General features: G+C 45.0%; 1 pseudogene; it reads right to left on the reverse strand.

Annotated features, from left to right (window-relative positions):
- Window positions 1-5,747: 5,747 nt before the first annotated feature.
- LOC134936695 (5S ribosomal RNA) lies at window positions 5,748-5,866 on the reverse strand (annotated as a pseudogene).
- Window positions 5,867-7,339: the final 1,473 nt, after the last annotated feature.

The raw sequence follows: 7,339 nt of genomic DNA on the forward strand, positions 1-7,339 counted from the left end.
TACATACTAGTTACGAGTATACTATCTCTTTATCAACCAGTCTATATATTAGCAGCAGACACAGTACAGTGCGGTAGTTCACGGCTGTGGCTACCTCTGTGTCGGCACTCGGCAGCCCGTCCATAATTGTATATACCACCTAACCGTGGTTTTTTTTTCTTTCTTTATACATACATACTAGTTACGAGTATACTATCTCTTTATCAACCAGTCTATATATTAGCAGCAGACACAGTACAGTGCGGTAGTTCACGGCTGTGGCTACCTCTGTGTCGGCACTCGGCAGCCCGTCCATAATTGTATATACCACCTAACCGTGGTTTTTTTTTCTTTCTTTATACATACATACTAGTTACGAGTATACTATCTCTTTATCAACCAGTCTATATATTAGCAGCAGACACAGTACAGTGCGGTAGTTCACGGCTGTGGCTACCTCTGTGTCGGCACTCGGCAGCCCGTCCATAATTGTATACTAGTATCCAATCCATCCATCTCCATTGTTTACCTGAGGTGCCTTTTAGTTGTGCCTATTAAAATATGGAGAACAAAAATGTTGAGGTTCCAAAATTAGGGAAAGATCAAGATCCACTTCCACCTCGTGCTGAAGCTGCTGCCACTAGTCATGGCCGAGACGATGAAATGCCAGCAACGTCGTCTGCCAAGGCCGATGCCCAATGGCATAGTACAGAGCATGTCAAAACCAAAACACCAAATATCAGTAAAAAAAGGACTCCAAAACCTAAAATAAAATTGTCGGAGGAGAAGCGTAAACTTGCCAATATGCCATTTACCACACGGAGTGGCAAGGAACGGCTGAGGCCCTGGCCTATGTTCATGGCTAGTGGTTCAGCTTCACATGAGGATGGAAGCACTCAGCCTCTCGCTAGAAAACTGAAAAGACTCAAGCTGGCAAAAGCACCGCAAAGAACTGTGCGTTCTTTGAAATCCCAAATCCACAAGGAGAGTCCAATTGTGTCGGTTGCGATGCCTGACCTTCCCAACACTGGACGTGAAGAGCATGCGCCTTCCACCATTTGCACGCCCCCTGCAAGTGCTGGAAGGAGCACCCGCAGTCCAGTTCCTGATAGTCAGATTGAAGATGTCAGTGTTGAAGTACACCAGGATGAGGAGGATATGGGTGTTGCTGGCGCTGGGGAGGAAATTGACCAGGAGGATTCTGATGGTGAGGTGGTTTGTTTAAGTCAGGCACCCGGGGAGACACCTGTTGTCCGTGGGAGGAATATGGCCGTTGACATGCCAGGTGAAAATACCAAAAAAATCAGCTCTTCGGTCAGTTCGGTGTGGAGGTATTTCACCAGAAATGCGGACAACAGGTGTCAAGCCGTGTGTTCCCTTTGTCAAGCTGTAATAAGTAGGGGTAAGGACGTTAACCACCTCGGAACATCCTCCCTTATACGTCACCTGCAGCGCATTCATAATAAGTCAGTGACAAGTTCAAAAACTTTGGGTGACAGCGGAAGCAGTCCACTGACCAGTAAATCCCTTCCTCTTGTAACCAAGCTCACGCAAACCACCCCACCAACTCCCTCAGTGTCAATTTCCTCCTTCCCCAGGAATGCCAATAGTCCTGCAGGCCATGTCACTGGCAAGTCTGACGAGTCCTCTCCTGCCTGGGATTCCTCCGATGCATCCTTGCGTGTAACGCCTACTGCTGCTGGCGCTGCTGTTGTTGCCGCTGGGAGTCGATGGTCATCCCAGAGGGGAAGTCGTAAGCCCACTTGTACTACTTCCAGTAAGCAATTGACTGTTCAACAGTCCTTTGCGAGGAAGATGAAATATCACAGCAGTCATCCTACTGCAAAGCGGATAACTGAGTCCTTGACAACTATGTTGGTGTTAGACGTGCGTCCGGTATCCGCCGTTAGTTCACAGGGAACTAGACAATTTATTGAGGCAGTGTGCCCCCGTTACCAAATACCATCTAGGTTCCACTTCTGTAGGCAGGCGATACCGAGAATGTACACGGACGTCAGAAAAAGACTCACCAGTGTCCTAAAAAATGCAGTTGTACCCAATGTCCACTTAACCACGGACATGTGGACAAGTGGAGCAGGGCAGGGTCAGGACTATATGACTGTGACAGCCCACTGGGTAGATGTATGGACTCCCGCCGCAAGAACAGCAGCGGCGGCACCAGTAGCAGCATCTCGCAAACGCCAACTCTTTCCTAGGCAGGCTACGCTTTGTATCACCGCTTTCCAGAATACGCACACAGCTGAAAACCTCTTACGGCAACTGAGGAAGATCATCGCGGAATGGCTTACCCCAATTGGACTCTCCTGTGGATTTGTGGCATCGGACAACGCCAGCAATATTGTGTGTGCATTAAATATGGGCAAATTCCAGCACGTCCCATGTTTTGCACATACCTTGAATTTGGTGGTGCAGAATTTTTTAAAAAACGACAGGGGCGTGCAAGAGATGCTGTTGGTGGCCAGAAAAATTGTGGGACACTTTCGGTGTACAGGCACCACGTACAGAAGACTGGAGCACCACCAAAAACTACTGAACCTGCCCTGCCATCATCTGAAGCAAGAAGTGGTAACGAGGTGGAATTCAACCCTCTATATGCTTCAGAGGTTGGAGGAGCAGCAAAAGGCCATTCAAGCCTATACAATTGAGCACGATATAGGAGATGGAATGCACCTGTCTCAAGCGCAGTGGAGAATGATTTCAACGTTGTGCAAGGTTCTGATGCCCTTTGAACTTGCCACACGTGAAGTCAGTTCAGACACTGCCAGCCTGAGTCAGGTCATTCCCCTCATCAGGCTTTTGCAGAAGAAGCTGGAGGCATTGAAGAAGGAGCTAAAAGGGAGCGATTCCGCTAGGCATGTGGGACTTGTGGATGCAGCCCTTAATTCGCTTAACAAGGATTCACGGGTGGTCAATCTGTTGAAATCAGAGCACTACATTTTGGCCACCGTGCTCGATCCTAGATTTAAAGCCTACCTTGGATCTCTCTTTCCGGCAGACACAGGTCTGCTGGGGTTGAAAGACCTGCTGGTGACAAAATTGTCAAGTCAAGCGGAACGCGACCTGTCAACATCTCCTGCTTCACATTCTCCCGCAACTGGGGGTGCGAGGAAAAGGCTCAGAATTCCGAGCCCACCCGCTGGCGGTGATGCAGGGCAGTCTGGAGCGACTGCTGATGCTGACATCTGGTCCGGACTGAAGGACCTGACAACGATTACGGACATGTCGTCTACTGTCACTGCATATGATTCTCTCAACATTGATAGAATGGTGGAGGATTATATGAGTGACCGCATCCAAGTAGGCACGTCACACAGTCCGTACTTATACTGGCAGGAAAAAGAGGCAATTTGGAGGCCCTTGCACAAACTGGCTTTATTCTACCTAAGTTGCCCTCCCACAAGTGTGTACTCCGAAAGAGTGTTTAGTGCCGCCGCTCACCTTGTCAGCAATCGGCGTACGAGGTTACATCCAGAAAATGTGGAGAAGATGATGTTCATTAAAATGAATTATAATCAATTCCTCCGCGGAGACATTGACCAGCAGCAATTGCCTCCACAAAGTACACAGGGAGCTGAGATGGTGGATTCCAGTGGGGACGAATTGATAATCTGTGAGGAGGGGGATGTACACGGTGATATATCGGAGGGTGAAGATGAGGTGGACATCTTGCCTCTGTAGAGCCAGTTTGTGCAAGGAGAGATTAATTGCTTCTTTTTTGGGGGGGGTCCAAACCAACCCGTCATATCAGTCACAGTCGTGTGGCAGACCCTGTCACTGAAATGATGGGTTGGTTAAAGTGTGCATGTCCTGTTTTGTTTATACAACATAAGGGTGGGTGGGAGGGCCCAAGGACAATTCCATCTTGCACCTCTTTTTTCTTTTCTTTTTCTTTGCATCATGTGCTGATTGGGGAGGTTTTTTTTGGAAGGGACATCCTGCGTGACACTGCAGTGCCACTCCTAGATGGGCCCGGTGTTTGTGTCGGCCACTAGGGTCGCTAATCTTACTCACACAGTCAGCTACCTCATTGCGCCTCTTTTTTTCTTTGCGTCATGTGCTGTTTGGGGAGGGTTTTTTGGAAGGGCCATCCTGCGTGACACTGCAGTGCCACTCCTAGATGGGCCCGGTGTTTGTGTCGGCCACTAGGGTCGCTAATCTTACTCACACAGCTACCTCATTGCGCCTCTTTTTTCTTTGCGTCATGTGCTGTTTGGGGAGGGTTTTTTGGAAGGGACATCCTGCGTGACACTGCAGTGCCACTCCTAGATGGGCCCGGTGTTTGTGTCGGCCACTAGGGTCGCTTATCTTACTCACACAGCGACCTCGGTGCAAATTTTAGGACTAAAAATAATATTGTGAGGTGTGAGGTATTCAGAATAGACTGAAAATGAGTGTAAATTATGGTTTTTGAGGTTAATAATACATTGGGATCAAAATGACCCCCAAATTCTATGATTTAAGCTGTTTTTTAGTGTTTTTTGAAAAAAACACCCGAATCCAAAACACACCCGAATCCGACAAAAAAAATTCGGTGAGGTTTTGCCAAAACGCGTTCGAACCCAAAACACGGCCGCGGAACCGAACCCAAAACCAAAACACAAAACCCGAAAAATTTCAGGCGCTCATCTCTATAATATATCATTTGTGGGTGTTGTAGTTTTTAAAGTTCTCTGTGTTTGCCCAGTGAGTTTGGTCTTAGTCCAACATTTACAATAGTAATTGTTTTTATAAATTGGTTATCTAAGAACCAACATATTGTGCAAAATTATTTAGCCAAATGATTATTGGTGTCCACACTCTTTTTTAATGTTAAACATGCATATTTATAAGTCATGCATGTTTACGTAAAGATGTAACCAACCAGAAGACAAACACTTCCTCAAATGTTGTTCTCTTCAACCCTATACAGATGCAGACATCATGCCCCAGGATCCCCAGCAGGAAACAGACTTGCAGCAAACATTCACGCTCCACCTGCAAGCAATTGATACTAACCAACCAACCACGCCTGCTGACATTACTCCACCATCCCAAACATCCCCAACCCCCCAATTGAGCCCAACACCACTCCATCCACAAATTGACCAATCATTTTTGGGACAGTTGGGCCACACAACAGGCACAAAACCATGACTGCGTACACACAGCCAATATCTGGCCAGTCTGCCCCATCATCTACCTAGACTCAGTAGAAACACAAGCAGACTGAATGTGCAACTTAGACAATGGGAGAGAAAGAAGGCTCTTGTGTGGGCGCACTCTTGTACAAGGAAGGAAATTCTTATATTAGATATTAAGAAATATTTAAAATATAACTTTTATTGGTATTGTTTAAGACATAATTACCCATCTAAATGATCCTTATGAAATAAAGAATTGAAAAATATAAAAATGTTCTGGTCTCTTTCTCCAAAGAGTGATTGGAAAGGTTGTAGACACTGGATTGTCAAACCCCCATTTCCCCTGACCAGTACAGAATTTCTGTATTGATGGGACCGAGGAGTGGTCAAAATATTATAGATACATTCAACTATAATAACTTATGTTAAGTTATAGTTAATATTCGATGGTCACCAGTATTTAAACACCTGAAATGTTGACAGATATCACATTGATAAAAAAATATAAGATGTTTAGCTGCAATGGACACGAATTAAATAAAAGAGGAAGATAAGGAGGTACTGAATAGAATTAGTGGTGATACTGCTGTTGGTGTCCCTTCTTACATAGAGAGGGAAATAATTCCTACTCTACAACACCAGGTATTCGCAGGCAGTCTCCTCTCCTGGTACTAACCCGACCCAACGCAGTTTAGCTTCCAAGATCGAACGAGATCGGGCATTGGCAGCGTGGTATGATAGTAGAGGATTATGCAATCTGTACACCAATGAGAGTGCACCTATGTAAGAAATTATGGAGTAGGAAATAATTGGACAACAAGAAAGAGGGATGAATAAGTGAAGTGGGTGAAAATGTGTGGATCTGCTTTCCACGTTAGGCACGGTTCAACAGTTCCCACGTCCGTGGTACTGTGTTCCGTGGATCGTGGATGAGAGTCCACGAAATTTTTGTGGAAAGGAGAGAGAGTAAATTAATGTAATAACATTCCAGAACAGAAATGTGTATCGTATCCACATAAAGTGAATTCTGGACAATACCAGTCCCTATAGCTGAAGTAGTGCTCCTAACACAAATGTCGTTATTGACGGTAATATGGAGCTTTGCAAATATATTCTCACAACAAAAATATGTGTGTGTATATGTTTACTACATATTAGGCCATCTGAGCCAACCTGTTAGTAAGATGCCAGAAAGTCAAGAATTACCACAAAATATTACTATGGATAGACCAATATGAGAAAATAATTGCTGGAATTGATATTGAAAACAGTCTATCAGCGAGTTCTAAAAATCCTGACACAAAAGTATCTGATAGGTACCAGGATTCGTATAAATTAAGGAAAAAAGATCCTGACCTCAGATAGGGAATGAGCTTATATCAGAGAGTAATATTCCATAGAAAGATTATTCTGGAAAAAATTCAACAGTCATCATAATAATATTGTACTCCTGAGTCCTGACATAGGATATAGTTTTAAGCAACGGCATTAGTTTTGTGACTGTGTAGATATATTCTCACAGCATGTATATTTCTGACATATTAACAGTCTAGGACAACATATAATTGTGGTATTCAGATGAAAAAAGGTCCAGAATTGCATAGATTATTGCTGAAAATTAAACCAGCGTAACTGAATCATTCCCTCAATTGGAAAATAAAGCGGCCTATTTGCAGATACAAATAATCCTGACACAAGAATCTCTAGCAGGTACTGGGAATTATACAGGTTATGGCAAAAGGAAAGGCAGAGAAAGGAATATGTAACAGTGTCCTAGCCTCTGTTGGAGATTATAATTACAGCCTGTATCAAAGAAGTAAAATTCACATGAAAAATTATTTTAGATATTACCTCTGATGTGCAGATTATAGGGATACAAATGTGGCTGACTACAAATACAATGTTACTGTCTGTGGGACATGACCACACGACAGATGGGGCTTACAAAACTCCGACCAAGAGGGCAATCAGGCAGCTCCATGCATAGTCAGGTGAGTAAAGGTGGTGCCAAAAGGATCACTCCATGTGCGGACCCCCCCGTGGAAGACGCGTTTCGCCCGTCAGGGCTTGTTCACTTCCGGGTTCGGAGGGGTGAGTGGGGGACGGGATTTTTAAAAGCAGCTACATAGATGAAATGACCAATGGTTGTGGTCGGAGAGTGGGTGTGGTTTGCGGGAGTGCTACGTTGCCGCTCCCGCCTGCCGCCGCTGACGGACATT

Source organism: Pseudophryne corroboree, chromosome 1 (genome assembly GCF_028390025.1).
Source record: "Pseudophryne corroboree isolate aPseCor3 chromosome 1, aPseCor3.hap2, whole genome shotgun sequence".
In the NCBI taxonomy this organism is placed as follows: Eukaryota; Metazoa; Chordata; class Amphibia; order Anura; family Myobatrachidae; genus Pseudophryne; species Pseudophryne corroboree.